This window comes from Ursus americanus, chromosome 11, assembly GCF_024610735.1.
Source record: "Ursus americanus isolate L20-20 chromosome 11, mUrsAme1.1.p, whole genome shotgun sequence".
Taxonomy (NCBI): domain Eukaryota; kingdom Metazoa; phylum Chordata; class Mammalia; order Carnivora; family Ursidae; genus Ursus; species Ursus americanus.
Window position 1 is genome coordinate 65489531 of NC_142137.1, and position 25724 is coordinate 65515254.

The following is a 25724-nucleotide window of genomic DNA, read 5'->3' on the forward strand; positions in this document are numbered from 1 at the left end:
GAGCTTTTAGGATTTTAGAATTATGAATAAGGAATTACAGACTGTATTAAATTGTGTAGAGAGCAACTGGCTAATTCTTACCTAAAACCTCCATGGATATATCTCGGTTATGCGCATAATCAATAGCCAGAATTATGACCAGAACTCTTTTTCACAGAATGCTGTGTGCACTTGCAGAGAAGGAAAGAAGGATATCTGTACCACTACTTGCTCTCCTGCCCAGAGCACACAAAGCTAATCAGCCACTGCCTTTTCTGAACCTGGAGCAGGAGGGTTGGCAAATTATGGCCAGGGGGCCAAATCCAGCTACTACTCATTTTTGTAAATAAAGTTTTATTAGAACACAGCCATGCCCTTTGGTTTACCTATTACTTTGATGAAACAACAGCTAAATTTAGTAGGGGCAACAGAGACTATATGTCTTTAAAAGTCTAAAATATTTACCATACAGTCATTTAAAAACTTCTTTTGCTGGTTCCTGGTTTTGAGGTAGTCTCATTATCCTTACCCGAGTACTCTAGTTACCACCAAGAGATTAGAGGGGACAGTTGAGATGAAACCTATTTCCATCCCTGGCAGAGTGGGTCAACATTATTCACAGCAGTCTTCATTAGTATATTATGTGCAATTTCCCTGTTTAAAGGGATGCAATGCGACACCTGGGTGGCTTAGTCAGTTAAGCATCTGACTTCGGCTCAGGTCATGATCTCAGGGTCCTGAGATCGAGCCCCATGTTGGTCTCCGTGCTCAGCAGAGTCTGCTTCTCCCTCTCCCTCTCCCTCTGCTCCTCCCCCGCTCATGCACTTGCACGCACTCTCTCTCTCAAATAAATAAAATCTTTAAAAAAATAAATAAAAATAAAGAGATGCAATGATTCCAACTATTTTAAGGGTCATTAATACTCATCATCATGCTGTATACTTCTATGGCATAATACACACAAATATTTCAAGTCCCCATAGCCATATTTAGAATTGTTTCCATTTTAAACAAGAAGAGAAATACAGGACAAGAAAAGTTAGTTTTTATCAGAAAAGACTGGCACAAGATACATTTCAACCAGGTATTTAAAAACAAGAAAAATGATGACTCTGATTTTTCTCCCACAGCTTAACTTAGAATGGTACCCTATTACCCCAAGGTGGGTTTACAAGCTGAGCAATAGAGGAAATAGTCCTAGTTTTAGACTCACCTCAAAGTGAGGCATGAATTAACTTGACAAAATATAGCTCAACATCAGTGGTTAATAGCTGGCCTATTCAAGTTTGTGTCAACATGAAAGAGCTTTTTATCTTCTCTCTGTTTTTATTCAATGTAACACCACAGTGGGAACCTGTAGGGTTAATTACAACCTAATGAATGAATGGATGTTCTTCACATAACCTGGAGCTATTTCCACACATAATTCACTCTCCAAGGCCACTCTGCTGACTGGCCATCCACTAACCAACATAAATGCCAATGCTTGGAGAAATACGATGCCTTCACTGAATGACTAAGTACACAGCCTTCCCACTCACTGTGTGCAGTTCTATGCTAGGCACTGTGGAGAATTTCTGGAAGTATAACCCTTTCCTCTTGGCCCCAATATCTTACAACTTAATTGGGAAAGTAAAGCACACACTCATAAAAGTTAAACAAGCATAAAGAGCTAATTCGTGGTAATAAGAGGTAATTTGTGGTCATTTGCCAAACTTCAGGCCAACTTTTCACACACTTCAGCATAAATCATACTGCAGCAAGAGTTCAAACCTGTCTGGAAAATCCTTCTCATCTAATATCATTAATGCATGTTTCAAACAGTGAGATTTCTATTTATTTTGACAACTATTCCCAGTGTCAGGATGTAGGAAGCAAGTATGAAAAGATGAGTAGACAGGAACTTGACAACCTAATTTTATAATATGAATTTTGAAAATATTTGTGGGAGAATTTTTTTATCTTATTTACTACACATTGTCACAGAGAATCTTGGAGTCTCCAAATATTATAGTTAGAGGCCGTTTAAATGTAGGAAAGACCACACCTTCACTTTTAAAGGTGGAAATGAAGAAATAGAGATTTCGGGTGGCTTCCCCATCATCAGTGGCAACCTAGCCTGGATTGTTGGTCTTCTAACTCCAAACTGGGTAGGGGTGACAGGAAGGGTGGGTTACAACATCCTGGATTATGTAATATTGCAATAATCTTCCTGGTGGGAAAGGCCCTGGGTAGGTCCAGGAGGTATGTAGAAAATTCAAGATAAGAGCTAAAGACTAGCTGGGGCTCTCAGGTCATAGGGCAGCTAACACTATTTTGAAGACAGAGCATCTGCAACCAATTCCAACTTCCAAAGGAGGACAGAATAATAGTGGACAGGCTAGAAAGCAGAGTCTGGATTCATGGTTCCATTTTCTATGGACAGAACTTAAAAAAAAAAAAAAAAAAGATTTTTTTTTTTATCATGGAGAGAAGAATCATTCCCCAACAAGTACCAATTTAGAGTGACCAACCACATCAGCTTTCCCAAAACTCTCCCAATTTGGCACTGAAAGACCTGCATCCTGAGAAACCCAGCAGTCCCAGGCAAACCGGGATGGTTGGTCACCCTAGAAGGGGAGCATGGTGCCCACACAATGAAGACACCCGTTCGGTTAGGACCTGGACAGACTACTACTCCCTAACAGTCCCCTCTGATGTTGTGTGCATACAGGAAGGTCCCCTACTCTATATATTCTGGAAATTGATTACTCCTCCATTAAGGTGTTCGAGCTCCTGACTAAAAAACTTATTACTACACAACCAGTCCACATCTGGGCAGAGTTAGAAAAGTTGGCCAAATCACACAGGAAAACATTCTCTTTTGGAATAATCTTTTCATGACTTGACCTGGGATTTTTTTTTTTTAACCAATTTAACATGGAAGAGGAAGATATCTCTGTTTCTCTATCTACTATTTCTTGCCTAAATGGTACCTTTGTCAAAATGTGTGTGATTACAGAGTGACAAGCACACTGTAAGTCCTTATAGATAATACTTTTTCCTTAAAGTTACTCAATATCTCAAATAAAAACTTTATTTTTAGCAAAGTGCTTTTAAGAAGAGGATTTTGAGGCAAAAGTACCAAATGCACAGGTGAGAACAATTCAGTTCTGTGCTCTGCAAGGCTGGCCTCTTTCACAGCAACTCCTTCCTGCAGCTATACCATTCTATCAGTCTGTGCTAAGGAAGCAAACCAATTTGGATACTGGCTTAAACCCAATATCACCACAGAGGAAACTCTTCTGCCCCCTCCCCCCAAAAAAGACCCTGCATGTCAAAGCCAAATGTAAATGGCAAATGGCATTTGGCTCATACACTCATTGTGGTTGACCATACAAATTGATCTAGGTAAGAATTCTGGTCCCACCTCTGCCACCATCTGTGTGATCAGGAGGAAGTCACTTGACCTGCTTCAGCTCTGGCCTTTATAAAGCAAGATCACTCAACTAGAATGATCTCTAACTTCTTTTTAGCCACAAAAACCATTGAAAGTATTTCTATATCTTTGCTTTAGCTCATATGATAAAGCTTTGGCTTACTTATTCATGCAGACAATATTAGAGTGTTCCTCTTTCTAGGTGGTAACTAGGCCCTGCGTGGGGTGTTGCATACATCGGTAAATAAGCAACAAGACCCCTGCCCTCGAGTTCACAGTCTATAGGAGAAAGACTATAAACAAGAACACAAACAAGGTGTAAGTATGAATTGCTTCCTGAGCCCAAACCACCACTGTACTCTGTCACCTTAAGCCCATGTTGCTAATGTGCCCCTGTCCTCCGGAGCCTCAGGCACTGCAGTGAGTCCCAGAGACCCAGGCCCCAGTTCTATGAATGATCCACACATACCCACACCTCAGACACTGGTGCCAGCCCAGCAAAGTAATCCTTCAGAAATAAAAGAAGGAGGGGCGCCTGGGTGGCACAGTGGTTAAGCGTCTGCCTTTGGCTCAGGGCGTGATCCCGGCGTTACGGGATCGAGCCCCACATCGGGCTCCTCTGCTGGGAGCCTGCTTCTTCCTCTCCCACTCCCCCTGCTTGTGTTCTCTCTCGCTGGCTGTCTCTATCTCTGTCAAATAAATAAATAAAATCTTTAAAAAAAAAAAAAAAAAAAAAGAAAGAAAGAAAAGAAGGAGAGGCACCTGGGTGGCTCAGTCAGTTAAGCATCTGCCTTCAGCTCAGGTCATGATTCCAGGGTCCTGGGATTGAGTCCTGCATTGGGGTCCCTGCTCGGTGGGGAGTCTGCTTCTCCCTCTCCCTCTGCTGCGCTCTCTCTCTCTCTCTCTGTCAAATAAATAAATAAATAAAATCTTTTAAAAAGGATAGAGAGAAATAAAAGAGAGATAAAGATTTCCCCAGACAAACAAAAGTTGAAGGAATTTACCACAAAACCTGATTTATAAGAAATACTAAAGGAAGTTCTTCATACTGAAATGAAAGTATGCTAATTAGTAATAAAAAAACATATGAAAGCATAAAATTCACTGGTAAAGGTAAATATACAGTCAAATTCAAAATATCCTAATACTGCAATGGTGGTAGGTAAATCTATTTGACCTCTAACATATAAGTTAAAAGACAAAAGTGTTCAAAATAACTATAGCTACAATATTTTGGTAATGGATACATAACATAAGAAGATGTAAATTGTGACACCAACAACATCAAATGGGGGACACAAGTAAATGTGTAGAACTGTCTTATGCAATTGAAGCTAAGTTGTTATCAGTTTAAAATAGAATATTATAAATTAAGATATTATTACGAAAGCATCATGGTAATCACAAAGTAAAAACCTATAATAGATACACAAATGATAAAGAGAAAATAATCAAAGTCTATCATTATAAAAAACCATCAATTTACAAAGAAAATAGCAAGTGAGAAAGAAAGGAATCAAAAATTAATCAGAAAGCAATTAACAAAATGGTGCTAGCAAGTCCTTATCTATCAATAATTACTCTAAATGTAAATGGTTTAAATTATCTAATTAAAAGACACAGAGTGACTAAATGGATTAAAAAAAAAAAAACAAGTACATGCCGCATGCAAGAGACATACTTTAGCTTTAAGGGTACCCATAAGCTGGAAGTGAAAGGATGGAAAAAGGTATTCCATACAAATGGAAACTAAAAGAAAGCAGGGGTAGTTATACTTATATCAAACAAAGTAAACTTTAAGTCAAAAGCTGTAACAAGAGACAGAGAAGGCCATTATATAACGATGAAGGGGACAATTCATCAAGAGGATATAATGATTGTAAATATATATGTGCCCAATATCAGAGCACCTAAATATATTAAACAATTATTAACAGATCTGAAGGCAGAAATAGGCAGTAATGCAATAATAGCAGGGGACTTTAATACTCTTCTTTCAACAATGGGTAGATCATTCACACAGAAAATCAATAAGGAAATAATGGACTTGAACTATACTTCAGACGAAATGGACCTAACACAAATACAGAACATTCCATCCATCAGCAGCAGAATATACATTCTTCTCAAGCACACACAAAACATTCTCCAGATCACATGTTGGTCAAAAAAAAAGTCTTAAAAAAATTAAGAAGATTGGAATCATAACAAGTATATTTTCCAACAAAAATAGTATGAAATTAGAAATTAATAAGGAAAGAAAAGCTAGAAAACTCACATATACAGGGAAAAACATACTAAACAACATACTACTGAACAACCAGTGGGACAAAGAAATCAAAAGAGATTAAAAATATTTTGAGACAAACAAAAATTGAAATACAATATATCAAAACTTACGTTAAGTTTTTAGAAAAGCAGTTCTAAAAGAGGAGTTTATAGTGATAAACACCTATATTAAGAAAAAAGATCTCAGATGAACAACTTAAACTTACACCTAAGGAACTAGAAAAAGAAAAACAAACTAAGCCTGAAGTTTGCAGAAGAAAGGAAATAATAAAGATTAGAGCAGAAATAAATTAGAGACCAGAAGACAATAGAAAAGATCAACAAAACTGAGAGTTTTGTTTTACAGAGATGAACAAAATTGACAAACCTTTAGCTAGACTAAATAAAAAAAGAGAGAAATGACTTAAATTAATAAAATTATAAACAAAAAAGGAGCTATTTCAACTGATACTACAGAAATACAAAGAATCAGAAAACTACTATAAACAAATATATACAAATTAAATAACTTACAGGAAATGGATAATTCCTAGAAACATACAACTTAGCAAGACTGAATCAGATATATAGAATGATAGCTAGCTAGCTAGATATTGGTATGTATATAATCATATATATACTACATATATAATATTAGTAACTAATGAACAATCTGAAAGAGAAATTAAGAAAGCAATCCCATATACAATAGCATCAAAAACAATAAAATATTTAGGAATAAATTTAACTAAGGAGGTGAAAGACCTATACACTGAAAACTATAAGGCATTGATCAAAGAAATTGAAGGAGACATAAATAAAGAGAAAGATATCTCATGTTATTGGATTGAAAGAATTACTATTGTGGTAAGTCCATGCTATCCAAAGCCACCTGCAGATTCAATGCAATCCTACCAAACTTTCAATGGCATTTTTCACAGGAATGGAAAAACTATCCTAAAATTGGTATGGAACCACAAAACACCCCAAATAGCCAAAGCAATCTTGAGAATGAATCACAAAGCTGGAGACATCACAATTCCTGATTCCAAACTATATTACAGAACTAGGGTAATCACAACAAAATGGACCTGGCATAAGACAGATACACAGACACATGGAACAGAAAACCCAAAAATAAACACATGCATATAAACTCCACTAATTTTTGATAAGGGCACCAAGAACACATTATGGAAAAAGAATGGTCTCTTCAGGAAATGGTGTTGGGAAAACTGGATATCTATGTGCAAAAGAATGAAAGTGGACCCATATCTTATACCATATACAAAATCAATTCAAAAAAATTAACACAAAATGGTTAAAGACTTAAATGTAATACCTGATGCCATAAAAGTCCTAGAAGAAAACACAGGAAAAATGCTCCTTGATACTGGTCTTGGCAATGGTTTCTTGGATAAGAGACCAAAAGCCAAGGCAACAAAAGCAAAATAAACAAGTGGGACTACATCAAACTAAAGAGTTTCTGGACAACAAAGCAAATGAGCAAAAAATTGAAAAGGCAACCTACAGAATGGGAGAAAATATTTGCAAGTCATATATCTCATAATGGGTTAATAAACTAAATATATAAAGAACTCCTACAACTCTATAGCAAAAAAAGCAAACATCCAATTTAAAAATGGGCAAAGGATCTAAATGGATATTTTTTCAAAGAAAACATACAAATGGCCAATAGATAAGAAGGTACTTGACATCATAATTATCAGAGAAATACCTCATATCAAATCACATCTGTTAAGATGGCCATTATCAAAAAAGACAAGAGATTACAAATATGGGTGAGGATACGGACAAAGGGAACCCTTATACACTGTTAGTAGGAATGTAAATTGGTACAGTTATTATGAGAAACAGTATGGTGATTCTTCAAAAATTAAAAATTGAACGACTGTATGATCCAGTAATCATACTTCTGGGATATCCAAAGGAAATCATATTGGTATCTCAAAGACATATCTGCAGCCCCATGTTCATTGCAGCATTATTCACAATAGCAAGATATCAAAACAACCTAAATGTCTTTCAAACCTTTAATGGATGAATGGATAAACAAGGTGTGATGTGCATATGTGTGTGTGTGTGTGTGTGTGTGTGTGTGTGTGTAGGTATATAGATATATATGTGTGTATCTATGTGGTGTGTGTGTGTGTGTGTGTGTGTGTGTGTGTATAACAGAATATTATTCATTCATAAAAAAGGAGATCCTGCCATTTGCAACAACTTGGATGGACCTGGACTATGTAATGTTAAATGAAATACGTCAGAGAAAGACAAATATTATATGATATTATATATGTCACTTATTAATTACAGGCTGCAAGGAGAAGAAAATGGGGAACTATTGGTCAAAGTATACATACTTTCCATTTTAAGAAGAATAAGTTCTGAGTTTCTAACATACAGCATGTTGCTATAGTTAATAACACGGTGTTGTATACTTGAAATTTGCTGAGTGTCGATCTTAAGAATTCACAACATACACATACACACACACAAAGAGTTAACTATGTAAGGTGATGGATGTATTAATTATCTTGATCTTGATAATCATTCTGCAAGGTATATGTATATCAAACCACAATAATGTACACTTTAAATGTATACAATCACTTTGTCAATGATTGCTGAATAAATTTGAAAAAATAAAAAACAAAATAGAGTTGCAACCTTTGCTCCAGCCACTTCTTACCCCATTTCCTGATGCACTTATCTCATAGCCCTTATCACCAACAAATTATTGATGCTCACATTATATTGCATAATATATGTAACATATTAATTATATTTATTGATCATGTTTACAGTCTGTATTCCCACTCTAAAGTAAATTGCATGAGGGCGGGGTTTTTTTCTGGTTTGCTCACTGCTATATTTCCTGTGCTTAGAACAGTACCAGATACGGGGCACCTGGGTGGCTCAGTCATTAAGCTTTGGCTCAAGTCATGATCCCAGGGTCCCGGGATAGAGCCCGCATCAGGCTCCCTGCTCAGGCTCCCTGTTCAGTGGGGAGCCTGCTTCTCCCTCTCCCTGTACCCCTCTACCACATTCATGCTCTCTCTAGCTACCTCTCTCTCTCAAATAAATAAATAAAATCTTTAAAAAACAAAAAACAGTGCCAGACACATAGGAGATACTCAACACATACTTCATAAACAAATGAACAACAACAAAAAATGCATGAGTGTGACCACTTCAAGAGATGAATTTGTGTCCAGGGTTGACCCAGAGCATGTCAGATCTGAATTTTTATTGGGGATAAGGAGACTTAGGTCAAAGAGCACGAGGTAGAACCAAAGCTAAAATAAAAATGTTCCATCCTTGACTAGAGAGCGTGACTTTAGCCTGCCACCCACCAGTTGAGTGAATGAAGAATATTAACGTGCACTGTCTGCCTCCATGTCTAAAGCAGACAATGTGGGTGGGAGGTGAAAGAAATTAGGCAGGGACTAATGCAGGATTCTACTCTATGAAAAATCCTAAACCATTTGCAAGCATAATGTTGTGCCGGATGCTTCAGTGGAGAGAGAGATGGCCATGTGAATGTTATGGTTTGCTGGATAAAATATGGTCTCAAAACATGAGTCAGAGTCCCCTAGAAAGGCTGGAATTTCTAATAATTAAGTTTCCTTACTGCAATAAAAAAAAACAAAAACAAAAAAAAACCCATGATCTCATCTCTCCCTATAAGCAGCTATGTTTTCCAGGGTAACAAAGCTCAAAATTTCTCTTAAAACGATTTTACTGGATGAGATAAAAGAAGGCTAATGTTCGTCTGCATTTCCCTGCCTGATGTCATCATTACTGCTTGGTTATAATCTTTGAACAACTCCCTCCATTCAGGATTTGTTGACATTATTTAAGCTTACCAAAAAAAAATATTTTTAAAAGTCAAAGAGTTCAGAAACCAAGCCCCCTGCACAATGAAGGTTTTTATTACAACTGAAATGATGTGACTGATAACACTTCATCCCTTGGGATTACATGTCCAAAAGAGCAAATCCATACCTCAAATTGGCTCTTGAACTCTAGTCTATAAGAGACAAGCCAAAGTTTAATACAGCGGAGAAGCTTCAATATGGCCCAATCTCAGATACAGAAGTGAAGGATTGGCCTGGCCCTTCTGGAGAAAGCAGTTTGGGGGAAGAAGAGAAAAGGAATTATGGGTTTAGGAGCCTGTGGGGGGGGGGGGGGGTACATGATTTAAGAAGCATATAGACATACCTCAGAGATACTATGGATTTGGTCCAGACCACCACAGTAAAGCAAGTATCTCAATAAAGCAAGTCAAATGAATTTTTTGTGTCCCTGTGCATAGAAAAATTATGTTTATACTATATACTATAATATGGTCTATTATAAGACTATTAAGTGTGCAATAGCATTATACCTAAAAAAATGTACATTTCTTAATTTAAAAATACTTCTGACTCTTCCTTTCATGAACAATTTCTCTGGAGCTTCTGATGCTATTTGACAGCATATAACCCACAGTAGAATTTCTTTCAAAGCTGGGGTCAGGAGGACCTGGGTGGCTCAGTTGGTTAAGTGTCTGACTCTTGGTTTGGCTCAGGTCATGATCTCGGCATCATGGGATTGAGCCCCACGTCAGGCTCCATGCTCAGCAGGGAGTCTGCTTAGGATTCTCTGTCTGCTGTTCCTCTCCCTCTCCCTCTCTCTCAAATAAGTCAACAAATCTTAAAAAAAAAAAAAAAAGGAAAAACAAAATTGGGGTCAATCCTCTCAAACCCTGCAACTCTTTATCAACTAAGTTTATATCATGCTCTAAACCCTTTGTTGTCATTTCAACAATCTTCACAGCATCTTCATCAGGTGGACTCCATCTCAAGAAACACTTCCTGTGCTCATCCATCAGAAGCAACCCCTCGTCCATCCAAGGCTTATCATGAGATGGCAGCCATTCAGTCTCATCTTTAGGCTCCACTTCTAATTCTAGTTCTCTTGCTGTTTCTACCACATCTGCAGCTACTTCCCCCACTGAAGCTTCGAGCCCCTCAATGTCATCTATGGGGGCTGGAATCAACTTCTTTCAAATTCTTGTTCATGTTGATATTTTAACCTCTTTCCATGAATCACGAATGTTCTTAATGGCATCTAGAATGGTGAATCCAGAAGGTTTTCAATTTCCCTGCTCAGATTCCTCGAAGGAATCACTATCTATGGCAGCTATAGCCTTAAGAAATGTATTTCTTCAATAATAAGACTTGAAAGTCAAAATTACTCTCTGATCCGTGAACTGCAGAACGGATGTTGTGTTAGCAGGCATGAAAACGACAGTAATCTCATTGTCCATCTCCATCAGAGCTCTTGGGTGACCGGGTGCATTGTTAATGAGCAGTCATATTTTAAAAGAAATCTTTTTTGTCAAGCAGTAGATCCCAGCAGTGGGCTTGGAATATTCAGTAAACCATGTGGTGAACAGATGTGCCGCCATCCAGGCTTTGTTGTTCCATTTACAGAGCACAGGCAAAGGAGGCTTAGCATAATTCCTAATGGCCCTAGAATTTTTGGAATGGGAGATGAGCACTGGCTTCTACTTAAAGCCACCAGCATCAGCCCCTAACAAAAGAGTCAGCCTGTCATTTGAAGCTTGGAAGGCAGGCACTGACTTCTCTTCTCTAGCTATGAAAGTCCTGGATGGCATCTTCTTCCAACAGAAGGCTGTTCTGTCTACATGATAAATCTGTTGTTTAGTGTGCCACCTTCCCTGATTGTCTGAGCTGAATCTTCTGGAGAACTTGCTGCAGCTTCCACATCAGCACTTGCTGCTTCACCCTGCACTTGTGTGTTATGGAGACGGCTTCCTTCCTTAAACTTCATGAACCCACCTCTAGCTTTAGACTTCTCTTCTGCAGCTTCCTCACCTCTCTCAGCCTTCACAGAAGTGAACAGAGTTAGGGCCTTGCTCTGGGCCAGCCTTTGGCTTAAGGGAATGTTGTGGCTGGTTTGATTTTCCACCCAGACCACTAAACCTTTCTCCATATCAGCAATAAGGCTATTTTGCGTTTTTATCATTCATGTATTCACTGGAGTAGCACTTTCACTTCCTTCAAGAACTTTTCCTTTGCATTCACCATTCATTTGCTTTTGGCCTATCTAGGCTTTCAACATGCCTTCCTCATGCTTAATCCTTTCTAGCTTTTGACTTAAGGTGAGAGACGTGTGACTCTTTCTGTCACTTCAACATTTAGAGGCTACTATAGGGCTATCAATTGGCCTAATTTCAATATTATTGTGTCTCAGGAAATTGGGAAGCTCAAGCAAAGGAAGAAGGGTGGTAGCATGGCCAGTCAATGGAGCAGTCAAAACACATATATTTATTGTCTTATGGGGTGCATGTACTTCATGGCACCCCAAAACAGTCACAGTAGTAACATCAAAAAATCACGGATCACAGATCACCATAATAACTATAATAATGAAAAAGTCTGAAATATTGCAAGAATTACCAAAATGTGACACTGAGGCACAAAGTGAACAAATGTTATTAGAAAAATGGTGCTAATAAACACGCTTGAAAACAGGGTTGCAGGGCGCCTGGGTGGCACAGCCGTTAAGCGTCCGCCTTTGGCTCAGGGCATGTCCCCGGCATCATGGGATCGAGCCCCACATCAGGCTCCTCCGCTATGAGCCTGCTTCTTCCTCTCCCACTCCCCCTGCTTGTGTTCCCTCTCTCGCTGGCTGTCTCTATCTCTGTTGAATAAATAAATAAAATCTTTAAAAAAAAAAAAAAAGAAAACAGGTTGCCACAAAACTTCAATTGGTTAAAAAAAATGCAGTATCTGCGAAGGGAAATAAAGCAAAGCACAATAAAATGAGATATGCCTGTGTAAGATTTTAGAAGCTAATGCCCATGGTAGAAATGACCTGTAATTGGAGAGGCGGGGGTCAGGTGGGTAGTGATCAAGTAGATTGTGATTAAACCACTATAGGAGTTTCAGAAGTCCTGACAGTTCAGAAAAATCTAAAATAAAAAAGGTAAAAAAGAGCTCGAAGGACAGCCCCAAGAGTAGAGGAAGGAGGTAAGTGATTTCTATCACAGCCCAAGTAAATCTGTAGGGGCTTGGAACCAAGGGAAGGTACCCGTCTCCACTAGCAGGTCCCAGGATCATGAGTCTGCTCAGATGGTCCAGGGGCCCTGAGACGTGTGGCACAGGTGGAACTAAACATCGAGTTTGTTCCCCTTCAAGGAAAGATCCTGCTTTTCTAAAATGGGTTTGGAAGTGACTGAACTAGTAACAGGGCATTCATTCATTCATTCATTCATTCATGCATACATTCATTCATTCATGCATTCATTCATGCATTCATTCATTCATTCATTCATTCATTCATTCATACAATTACCGAGCATCCACAACATACGATGAATTTGGTGGTCTCAAATGAGCCATTCCTCCTAGCTCTGTGGAGCCCTCCCAAATCGAATCTGGGCTCAGCCCTGTGGCTGGCTAGGGCCAGTAGGACAGGGGCAATTATGACATATGCAGAGGCTCCATAAGGCCTATCCTCAGAGCGCTCTCTTTTGGGAGTCCTGAGCTGCTATCTAAGATGTCTGCCTACCCTGATGGAGAAATCACATAGAGGAGGAGAGGCCCTGAGATGACATGGGGATAGCTGAGGAGCCAGTCAAGAGGGAGAACTAGGGACCCAGAAGTCTGACCACACTGGAGCCCTACTCGCTGCAGCATCAGCACGTGAGTGAAAAAGACGCCTCGGACATTCCAGCTTCCATGGACGTAAAGGAACAGATATGAGACTTTGGGAGGACCTTAGGAAGTGAGACCGAAACAAATGTTTGCCATCAGAGGACAGACTATAGTTGGCAGTCTCCAAAAATGGCCCCAGAATTCCTCTCCTCTGTGAGCACATGTGCCATTCCTCATACCAAGAAGTAGAGTTTAATTTCCCTCCCTTAAATGTGGTATAGCTCTATGATTGCTTTAACTAATAGAAAGAAGCATAAGTGACATTCTGGGGCTGCCAAGCCCCGTTTTAAAGGAATTTTCAGCTTCTCCTTTCTCCTTAGAAAGTTTACTCTTGGGACACCCATCTCCGAGCCCAGTTTCCACACTGGACATTCAAGTCATGTGAAGAAGATACCTAGAAGGGAACCATGAGAATAGGACCAAAGCCTACAGCTAAGACCCCAGCCGGCAGCCATCATAAACTGCCCACCTTGCAAATGAGTCATCCCAGCCAAAACAGCCCCAAATGACTGCAGATCCCGCCAACATCACGAGACATAGAAGTACCACCTGGCTGAGCTCAGTCAACCCGGAGAACTGTGATAAATAATAATTGGTGTTATTTTAAGCAGCTAGATTGTGGGGTGGTTTGCTGTGCAGCTTTGTGTCTCCAAAATCATGACAGATAATAATCTTGGGATTCAGGAATAGAAATTTTGAATTCCTGGGAATTAGAAGTTACTTAAATATTTCCACAGTCTTCATAAATTTTACTCATTATTATGGATAGCTTTAAAAGTTTTAATAAATAAAAAATATCACATTTAGTAGTATTTTCAAAGAGCTAAGGCTTATAGAGAATATCCAAACACTGGAAAATGTCAGCAAATACTATTGGGTAGTATTCAAATAAATGTAGCATTTAGATCTCATAGCAAGGACTAACAGAATCATATGTCTAAATAGCCTATTTAAGGGCTTATTCTGCTTCCAAAACATGTTATTCTTTTTTTTAATAATAATTTTTTATTATATTACATTAGTCACCATACAGTACATCCCTAGTTTTTGATATAAAGTTCCATGATTCATTACTTGCGTACAACACCCAGTGCACCATGGGATTTGTATGAAAAATACTATGTACATAAACATTTATATTTATTTTCTTTTTTTTTTTTTTTTTTTTTTTTTTTTTTTTTTTTTTTTTTTTTTAAAGATTTTATTTTTATTTATTTGACAGAGATAGAGACAGCCAGCGAGAGAGGGAACACAAGCAGGGGGAGTGGGAGAGGAAGAAGCAGGCTCATAGTGGAGGAGCCCGATGTGGGGCTCGATCCCATAACGCCAGGATCACGCCCTGAGCCGAAGGCAGACGCTTTAACCGCTGTGCCACCCAGGCGCCCCTATATTTATTTTCAATAAAGATTCACGCTTTGAAGCAGACAGAGCCACAAACACACACTTAAAACATGGCAGCAGCTAACAAAGGATGACTGATTAGACTGTGACCAATTTTCTCATATCTGTTCCCATCCTCATTCCTATAAATGTTGACCTTCATATTTGACTCCATGTATCAATATTTTCTGTTCTTGCTTTCTACTTGACCTCAATGGATGCCTTAGAACCAGTAACTGTCTATGTTGTATTAAGTGTTAATTCTTACAAAAGTATATATTTTATCCAATTTTCCCGATTTTGTAACTGATTTTTCTTAGGATTCACAATTCAGAAAAACACACAAATTTCCCAAGAAATGCTAAGGAAGAATTCCCACATGGAATCACTAGCAGTAATAGATGACAACATCCACAATCAGCCTGAGTGTCTAGGTACTCAAACTGGTAACAAAAACAAACATGGTTCCTCCAGGCACAGAGCTTACAATCGGGTAAAGGAAGGGAATACTACACACATGAGCAGAGACATAACCACGTGATCACAAATCACCATGAGCCCCACACTGCCACTGTCCAGGCAAAGATGGGAAGCCGCCAAAGGAAAGGAAAAGGTGGATTCTACTCAGACAATCTTGAAGAGAAGCCAACGAATCTTTGTACCATTGGCGTAGTGACTACAAAGTAACCCAGAGAAGCAACAATGTGAACTCAGTCAAGAAGACATTTTGGTTGGGAAGTCATTCTTATAAGGGTCACTTTGTCATGAAGAACAGAAGTATGGCCACCACCCTATGCCAGCTGGAGTCAGGATTTCCAGGCCACTGCTGCCTTCCTCCCAGGTGAAGGGGACACCCAGGAAAGTACTACAGTGAATCCTTTTTTTACAGTGTCACTATATTTCCTCATGATTTTCATCTTTTTCTTCAGGCCCATTACTTTTTCTCTATGGGTCTAATGCAGATCACAATTAATGCTACATTTTTGTAATTTGTGGTCATTTCTCATAAATCTTCAACAAGTATCTCTGTTGATGCTAGCAATTAGTCTAGAAGGAAAGAGAAGTTTCTTATTAGGCTTCTAACAAGCATATAACACCTTCCTTAGAGACACTCAGTTCACCAAGTTAGTCTCAAAGATACTATTCATTCTACCACTTGGATACTTCCTGAGTCAATGACCCACCTGATAATAAACATGGCACCTCTGTAATCCAACCCCTGAGATCTTGACAAGGTTCTACCATGTGAACTCTCCTAGGCCTTTGCTGTAGGTTTAATTATGTCTGATTATAACATGTGATAAGAAAACAACCTGGTTAATTTAAGAGTTCTATCAGTTTATACTTTCCTGTTACTTAGAAAAATCCCCTTATGCCACCAGATAATTTCCCATAGGCAAAGAGGACACACTTAATAGTGACCAGAGCAGGACTTAACAGCTTTAGACCTTCCTGTTGCGAAGACTCGCTCTCTCCTCATAAAATGCTACATGATACCCACCAACAACCACCACTTAAGACTAATTTCAAGAATGCCAAGATGTAAGTTGGATTGATATGAGAAAAATGAATAAGAGGAAGAGAAGGAGAAGCACAGAGAGAATTAAGGTGATGGATTTTTTTTTTCAACAATGGCTAGGGAACTGACTCAACTAACGTTTACATGTTTTGAGAAGCTGGCATGGCTCTATGAAATCCTCTCAAAGATCTGACATAGCTAATGAAAATACCTTAGGCTTATATAATGAATTAGTTTCCAAGAATGCCAGGCAAGGCACAGCTGATCCTCATAACATCTCAGTGTGGTAGAGGAAGAAAGTAGAAATGAGAAATGAGTTGGTAACTAAGGAGCTTGCCTGAGGACACACAGCATCATCAGAGGTTTGGTGTTCAGCTCACATTTTGTGATCTTCAATGCCACGTGCAATTCTCCCAGCACACAGCTCCCCGAAACAGTGGCTCAGAACAAAGAATTAGTTCATCCCTTCACTTAACTCCAAATAATCACATGGGCTTGGGGCTTGAGGAAGCCCCTTCCGTTGCCTCTCCTGACCCAGCCTCAGAACATTAACCATGAGCAGAGGAGAGCCCAAGAGTGAACTCAGGGGAGACTTTCAGGGAATCGGTTTATTTGGAACTTAACCAGATGAATTTCAATCTCAATTAGACTTCTTAAAACACAATTAAAATTTTTATGGGTTATTTGATCCTCACACCTCATAAATTAAATGGAATAAATTTTTACCTACCTAACTCCTCCTGGTAAAAAATTGGCAAGGGTGAGAAAAGGGGTTTCCAAGATATTTGGCATGAATTTCCCTCAGGGAAAGCCCTGCAGAGCCTCGTTCCCAACACAGAGGTACAAGCCAGGGTGGACCGGTCCACACAGCATCCTTGTCGAGGCCAGAAGGGAAACAGCACACCTATGCTTATTATAACCCTGTCCACCCCTTAGGACATCATAGGCTAATACAAGTTATGTGCAAATGTATAAAAAAGAGTGTTGGTCATGTTTTGCAAATCCTTCCTGAAATTCCATATTACCGTCAAGTAGCCATCTTCCCCCAACTGACCCTTCCCTTTCCACACTTCTTACACTTGGGCTTTTCAGCTCAACCAGGCCCATCTATTAGCTGTTCCTCTACAAGATACCAAGATGCCTTAGGCAAGCCATGTCACAAATATTCCTCCTCCCACAATCAACTACATAATTTGTAGGGTCCACAGCAAAATTAAAATGTGGGTCCCCTTGTCCAAAAATGATTAAGAATTTGGGGCACCTGGGTAGCTGAGTCAATCAAACATCTGACTCCTGATTTCAGCTCAGGTCATGATCTCAGGGTTGTGAGATCAAGCCTTGTGTCATGCTCCGTGCTTGGAGTGGAGTCTGCTTAAGATTCGCTCTCTCCCTCTGTCCCTACCCGCCCTCTGCCCCTCACTCTCACCCTAAAATAAATAAATAAATCTTATTTAAAAATGATTAAGAGTTTAACATGCAACAGTAGAGCACTAAGCCAAGCTTGGGGCCCTTCTAAGTAAGGCCTTGTGTGACTGCCTAGGTCACATGCCCAAGAAGCCTACTCTGCTTGCCTCCCCTACCGTTAGAGATAAGAACGTGCCCATCTAGCAAGCTAAACCCAAATTCCATTGAGCCAGAGTACATGGGGTGATATGTTGATCTTTGTATTTATGTATTTTCTTGCCAACAGGACTAAAAAATCTTCTAAAATAACCCTGCCTTTTTATTTTTAATACCTCAATAGTACCTAAACCAATGCTCTCTATATAGTATTAATAAAATGATTGTTTTCTAAATAAAACTTCAGAACAATTGTGAGCACACTTCACCTCAACAGAGTTCCTGTGCTTGACTCCGACTCAAGTGGCAACACCACCCCCTTAGGAAGTGGTGTCATATAACGTGGAATCTTCAGGAAAGCTCCAGGAAAGGTTAGGGCCAAGGGATGAGGGCATGTTGCAAATATGCCTGCACCTAAACTCCATTTACAAGGCCTACAGAAAGTATAGTCCCTGTCAGGAAGCCCACCTTCGACCTTGTTTGAATCTGACTCCAGAGCCGTAGAGTGAGAGACAGGGATGGGGTCAGTGAACTGACAATATGGCTCCTCAGAGGCCAGGTGCAATGCACGGGGGGTGGGGGGATATATCCACAAAGTGTCTCACTTTTAAAGCCCATGCTCATCCTTGTTGTCACGGGCTATGACTTTCTTGTTGAACTACATAGCCAGGTCTCATCAGGGTGTATGTTTGTATGCTGATGTCAATCAGTTCTTTTTTGTGTCCCTCGCTGGCTGCTGCCCACAGGGTAGAGGTGATTCTTGTTCCCTGCTCTATTGATGTTGGTTATTTTTATGATATTATTTTTCCCTCATGCTTTGATACCTATCAAGGTCTCACATCTACAGTGAGCAGGGGGTTATCCAAGAATCAAGGGCAGAGTTCATACAGTTGGAAGAATGTTGGTGGGAGCAGATGCGATTTATCTCAAAGAGATTTGCCACCATCCATCATTCTTGGACTAACAGTGTTCTTGCATCCAACCTCACCCTTCATAGAAAGATAACCACATGCTTTGCAAACACTGATTCATTCATCCTCCATCACAAGTGACTTCCATTTTAACTCTTTATGTCTCTGTTTGGCCTTAAGAGAAACAATTAGTAAGATACCTTGTTTTTCTGACGGTGACCTCCCTTGACATCCTTCATTATCCAATATGCAAATGAGAACAAGGAAGTCTCTGAACGCCTAAAGTAAATGCACCAAAGCCCTGACACTTTGTTCATAGAGGAAGCCCTCCCTTGAAAGCTGATTACTCTTATTTTAAACACTATTCCAACAAGGTTGAATATCTAGTTTCACAGCCAACAAAAGATGAAGGTCTGTAATGGCAGGAAGGAGAGAGGGTCCAGGCAGACAAAGTGACAGCAAACATAATAGAGTCCTGGGGGCAGGGCACAGTTTATCATCTCCCAGAATCCCATGCACACCCACCCCTTCAGACACCCTGAGGTCCCATTCAGGCAATGTCCTTTCACAGCCACCTACCTTTGCGCATGCTGGGCTTGGGACTTGGGATGTTCACTCCCAGGGTCTCTGGGTATCAACCACCTACTTATCTTTCAAAACCCAACCCAAATGTCCCCTTCTATGTGAAATCTTCCCATTACATGTTTGCCCACCTGCACCAATGAATTAAACGTAGATCTGAATGTATGTGTCTACTTCTCTGGCCAAACTCAGCAGTTCCTAATGGCAGAGATCATTTTGAGCATATCATCATATCCATGCTCCCCCAAACACAGCAAGTGCTTAATCAATCTTTGCTCAAACAAAGAAAGAGTTACCTATGGAAAGTAGACAGACTAAAAGAGTATGGCAAACGAGTCCCCGGAATTATCTCCCTGAAATACAGCCACTAGACTGAATGACAACCACAGTGATTACAGTAAATTATTTAGAAAAGGTTAAGATACGTAGCATATCCTTTATGATGAAAGGCAAGTAAATTGTGTATATCCTTAGAAGACTTTGGTAGTAACTATAGAAAAGTCATTATTTGAAACACCTCACCTGAGTTAATATTTAATAGGTGGGAAGCTCCTATCAACATCATTTACTCAGTGTTTGAATCAAAAGGAATTGAGATTTCTAAGACAGGACCTCTGACCCATACCTCAAGCTCTCCTTCCCTCTCAGCCCTAGCAGAGACCGGGTAGGAAGCATCTTGTCACCTCCCCAGAGATGGACTACAGGTCCATCCCTCCCCTGCTTAAGTAACAGATGAGATGAACTGCAGGCAAATGTATCCATCAAAACAGGTGGCAGCTGCCAACGAAAGAAGTTTTCTACTCCCGGGGTGAAGCGATTTTGTTCTTTCTTCTTCTGGCACAGGTTTGTTTACTGTTCAGCCCTATTAAAAGATATGGTGCTCTCAAATATTTATTAATAACCCTAACACCTAGTTAAATAAATAAGCCATTTATGATCTACTTTTCGAAAGGGAAGCTGCGGAGCAGGGGGTGGGGGATGAGAGAAACACATGAATGTCTCTGCCCCTGCCACTTCCACTTCACCCCTTCACATCGAACTGTACAACATGACACGTTTAAAATTCAACCCTAACCACACCGGGAAGAGACAGCACATTGTAAAATAATAAATTCAGTATCTTTAGGGGAGGTGACAAAATCCATGTTTCACATTTTCTGGGCATCTTCCAGGAGCCCAACACCACCATTCCCTATCTCTGAGATCATTTCAATTCAGCAGTAAGTCTGTCTTTCAAAAAGAGATACAAATATTGCTCCTGATGCCCATTCAAGTAAAGATCCTAGTTAAAACTGTCGAAAGGAGTCACCTTGCGCTGACCACATGACTTTACGTCAGTCACCTCCAGTTCTATCCCTTTACCTGTTGAGCCTGATTTCCATGGTCCCGAAGCAAGGGGGATGAGTAGAGAAAGTGGCCATCCAGAGCCGGGGAAACAGCACCTCTGGTGACGTCCCCAGCATACACTTCCTATCCTCAATGACGTCCAAGGTTAAAATAGCCTTTTTTTCCCCCAAAGTCACAGCCCTAGGCAGATTCATGGCAGCTCTGCAAAGCACACTCCAGTTTGAAAATCTGCCCACTGCCACCACTTTACACAGAAGAATTGCTTTCATCTCCAGTAAATCATCAGACCCAAAGAAAGTCATGCCAGGCTGTAGAAAAGCCAACCTGGGCTGACTGCATTTATAAAGAGAAGAGCACCAGGACGCCCAGTTTAAAGAGAACAGCTAAGGCTGTGAGAAGTGGGGTCAGAGCATCTCAATGGGGTCATATCAAGACCTAGGTGCTCCGTAGATGCCCTGCATTCGCCCCCAAGTATCACTGCAGTGAGAGCCCAAGGAAGGGCCTGCAGTGAGGGGCCTGGACAGATGGTACAGACAGTGCTGGGCGAAAACACTTAAAGCTATGATGGTCATTCCCAGAGCTATCTAAATGTAAGGAAAATCGTATTTTAGTAAAGAATAAAAAACACAATGATCAAAACCTTTTCATTCAAATTCTATGACCAGGAAACCACAAAGACGAGAAGAACAGAGCAAAGTCATCTGTAATCCCCACATTTACACCATAGCCTGAAACAAAATAGAAAGAGAATATTCTGTCAAATGTAGCTTATGGGGTCCCAGATGGCAAATGAGGTTATAATTGTCCCTAAAACAAGAGGGTAGAATTCATAGACTTGCTCTTTGGATGTTCTCTGGTCTCTTTCTCTAGGGACTGGCTGATACTGGCAAGCAGGAGTGTCTTCAAATAATAGAACTGTTCAAGTTTTGTTTTGTTTGTTAGATTTGAAAGGAAGTTTAGAGCTGGCCTAGTCCAAAGGCCCCATGTGCAGATCAGCTGGGAGTTTGCTCTCACACTTGCCCTCCAGTCTTCACCGGCGTCCTGGCCAATAGGCTCCCAGTGGGTATTAGCCAGTGAAAAGCTCTTGCTTGGACATTGGAAAGCACGAAGAAAGGAAAAGCCAGAGTCCTGCCCCACCCCTCTTATGCAGGAGGTCCTTACAGTGACCGCGTCTCCTCTGAGGCTGTAGGCCCAGACAGCACCCCTCTCCATGACCCTAGCTCTCCAAGGCAGCCCTGCTGTAGTTTTAGCATTGGCCGCAATGGCAATGGTTTCTGGGACCCAAACACCTGCTTTTCCCTTTGTCCCTCCAGTCCTAGGGGGGGATGCTTTTTTTTTTTTTTTTCCGTTCTCATCTCTAGATAGCCTTGTTGGCCAATGTTACCAACCCCCTGTATTAAATCCCCCTGTCTAGACTACTTAGAATGGTTTTCAACTCTCTGGCTCAACCCTGACTGATATCTTAATATATAAATGCTCTCTACAATATTTCTCTCTCGGTAGTTTCCTATGCTTTGCTTAAATGCTTGCAAGAACTTGGAATTCATTGCCCCTCACAAAGCTTCCCAGTCCTCACAGATTGGTTTAAAAATTCTTCCCTATGCTGCCAAAGTACATCTCCCACTTACTACTAGTCCCTAAGCTTCAGACGGGCAACTTCGCGCATCCTGAAGCATCATAACCCACTGGTTGTAACCCCCAGGCAAAGGCAAGGTTGGCGTTGAGTTTGCGGTCTGATTTGAAGAGCAATTAGAAATCTTAAGGAACCAGGGTGTGCTGAGTTGTGCCAATCAGGGCTTTGGTCACTATCTGTCTACCTATTAGGCTCATGTCCCCGTGCTGTTGGTCTTTTTTTTTTTTCCTAACATCTGGGGGTGCGGTCTTAACTGCCCCTTGCCCATGATACTGACACATGCTTTAGTGGTTGTCTTATTTTAGGACGTTTTGCAGAAGTCATTTCTGCAAAGGCTATAGAGCAGAATGTCAGTGTGGTCCCCTCCAAGCTGCAGAAAAGGATGTCAGTGCTATTTTATTTTAACTGTCCTGACTCTGTGCTTTCTTGCTGGGGACCCTGGCCCTGACTACCTAACTAAGAAGAAACTAAAAAAGGGGGGGAGGGGAATATGCGGGTTTCACCTCCTCAGAAACACCCCTAAACTTAGAAACTACAGGGACAACCGACTCAGGTCCCCTCCCTCTCCAGGAGCTTTGTCCTCTTGTTCAGTAAACTTTCCTTTGCTGCCCACCACCCTTCGTCCGGTCTACCTCTTTGTCCTTCGAAGCGGCGTGAGCAAGAACCGTGGGCACTAAGGAGACACAAATCTGGTAGCACCACGATGGTGAACATTCAACATCACGAAGGGATCTGTAGATTTATCAAAGATTGTCGGTTTAAATATGGACTAGACAATCATTTGGTGGTGCTGATATTTCAGTCAACAAGCTACCACTGAGGACTTAAGCTGGACTAGCTTCTAAGCCTGTGTAAAGCGAAGGTACTGGGTTTTTCCAGTCATAGATACATGAATGACAGTGCTATGATGTCGAATACAGTGCATTAGATATGTTCTTATCTGTGTTTGTGCGACCAAGAAAATCTAAATGAATGTATTTCTTGAGAAAAAAATAATAAAGAATAAAAAAAAATGAAGAGCAATTAGAAAGTCCCTCCTGAAATTCCAGCATCTCTGATTCATTTCTTCAGGTTAAATAAACACTTATACCTTCAAGTGTGCATTCTATAAAAATACCACATTAGCAGGGAAATCCATGAAGTCACCATCCTTTACCAAAGCCTTCAGAGGAATGTATCCTATTTCTTTCCTCACAACTGTTCGTTGAGAGCCTGGCCCTTTGGAAAAGGGTCTAGATGAAGTAAGGGCTCTGAGTGCAATGGTTGGGGAGCAGCCGGGAGTCCTTGGGTCAGGCAGCCCGGGAAAGGGGCCCAGGCAGGGGCTCTGAGCTGCCAAAGAGAAGTAAAGTCCCTGGAAAGACAGAAACAGGGAAAGCAGAGGAGAGAGGCCCTTTCCAACAGTGTTGCACAGGGCTGGCCTGCCCGAACTTGTCTCTGCCTCTCTCCCAGGCTTGCCTCTTGCCCTTTTTGCTTCTGGATGCCGGCAAACAGAAGCTGCAGGGCCACGCTCACCTTCACTCTAACTAATAAAAAGAAGGGAAATGCCAACAAAATTATTATTTGCATTTATATGTGCAGTTCCTGCAAGTTTCTGTATATTTCATTGGTAAGCACTGCAGGACGTGAAAAGTGGAGCTCGAGAAGATATTTTATCCAGCTGCCCTCTTCCCAGAAAGTAAACAGATAATAAAATAAATCTAATCAGCATTCCTTTTCACTTAGCTGAAATTAAATTTTACTCATCATGGGTAAGTGGCTAATTACATGTTTAGTGTAAAGAAAATTCCAGGGACATTACCTTATTTACTTTCTTCTTGCGTCAATAGAGGAGAGGACATCGGCATTCAGATGTAGGTGGGAGCAGCTGGCTGCCGTGCCAACTTACCTTTTACGGCCTGAATTCAGAGGAAAACAAAGCAAACAGTAGAGACACTGGAATTAAATTGCCTTCCACCCCAAATCCAGGCAATCTGCCCATTGATTTATGGCAACTGGAAGTGCTGAGGAAATTGCTTCCCGAACGGATGGATCCCTGGGCTCCAAAAGCTTGAGGGGGAAAAAAAAGGCCAAAATTTCTTGAGCGGTTCCTATGCCATAGGCATTTCTCATGGTAAGATTCTTCATCACAACCCAGGAGGCAAGTGTGATGTTTTTATGCCCCTTTTGCAGGGGTAGAAACCAAAGTTTAGGGAGCAAGGAACCCGAATCTGCCTGACGTCGAAGGTCATACTTCTAACTGTGGCACTGCCTCTGTGGCAAAGGGGGCTCCTTCCCCACACGTCACAGCTGCCACGTGTAGAACCCGAGAGGGACTCAGGTCCCTCTGTCGGTCATGAAAGGTTCCCTTCAAGGAAACTCCAACGGGTGAACGTAAGCGCAGCACCGGTCATCTCTCACCTGCTCTGGCTTCCTCGCTTGGCTTTGTCCCAAGAACACGTCTGGCTCCGAAGCCACCTTTTGGGTGACAGACCTCCCATCTGGTGGCTTGTTTCTCAGCGCTATGTCGCTCTGCTAAGCTTTCCAATCTGGAAGCCGCGGTTGTATACAGCGCACTGGCAGAGAGAACACTTTCTGCAAAGTGCTTAGGGAACGGAGCAGACTGTACAATTCACAGGCTTGTTAATGAGAGCTGTATGTTTAATTCCCCACACTCTGAGCAAGACCTGGGGGTATTCGTTTTTAACTCAGGAAAAACATAAATGCAAATAATTCCATACAAATAGAACTGTCCTGAATTAGTAATGCTCAAATGAGTCTATGCACAATTATTCCAGCTCCTGATCATTACTAATGGAAGCTTATGTGTATGTCATTACATTTTACTTATAACACACTCCAAACAAATGTGCTCCGTCTCTGAAAAGGGGACTTCTTTAGTCCCTTTTTTTCCCTGAGTTTTCTACATCCTGAGCCATTGTCAACATCCTACCAGGTTATAAATTCAATTTATTTTCTTCTATGGCTGTTTTGAATTTTATCTGGAGATGTTGTTAAATAAAATCTGCTTAAACCTAAAGACCTGAAGTTTGTCACATGGAACCTCTAGATAATAAATAAAAAGAAACAAGTCAAATCACTCTGTCTAGGTGATGTCTGCAAATCAGAAAGGAAAGCATTTTCCTTCATTATGTCAAGTTCATCACTAAAGTTATTGCTCAGCAATAAATGTTGCCATCAAAACACACCCCCAAATAGCTTCTCCCAGATTTGACAAAGAAGACAGAGGATATGACACTTTTATCTAACCTGGGGGATACTAAACATGGTAACAAAAGTCATCTTCCAATGATTCAGATGGTTCCAAACACACTAGCTACCTGGTTCTCTCCTTGGTATGTTCCTGGAGGTCAAGCAGGGACACGGGAATGAAAGGGAC

At 40.7% G+C, this 25724-nt stretch overlaps 1 long non-coding RNA gene across 4 annotated transcripts in view; it reads right to left on the bottom strand.

Annotated features, from left to right (window-relative positions):
• LOC123797398 (uncharacterized) overlaps nucleotides 1-25724 on the bottom strand; it is a 61125-nt gene that overhangs the window by 32770 nt on the left and 2631 nt on the right. For all 4 annotated transcript variants that reach the window (XR_015726156.1, XR_015726157.1, XR_015726158.1 and 1 more), the window contains exons 3-4: nucleotides 22981-24394; nucleotides 4160-4297 (exon numbers count right to left, since the gene is read on the bottom strand). This is a non-coding gene — a long non-coding RNA (uncharacterized LOC123797398). The remainder of the gene's footprint in view (nucleotides 1-4159; nucleotides 4298-22980; nucleotides 24395-25724) is intronic.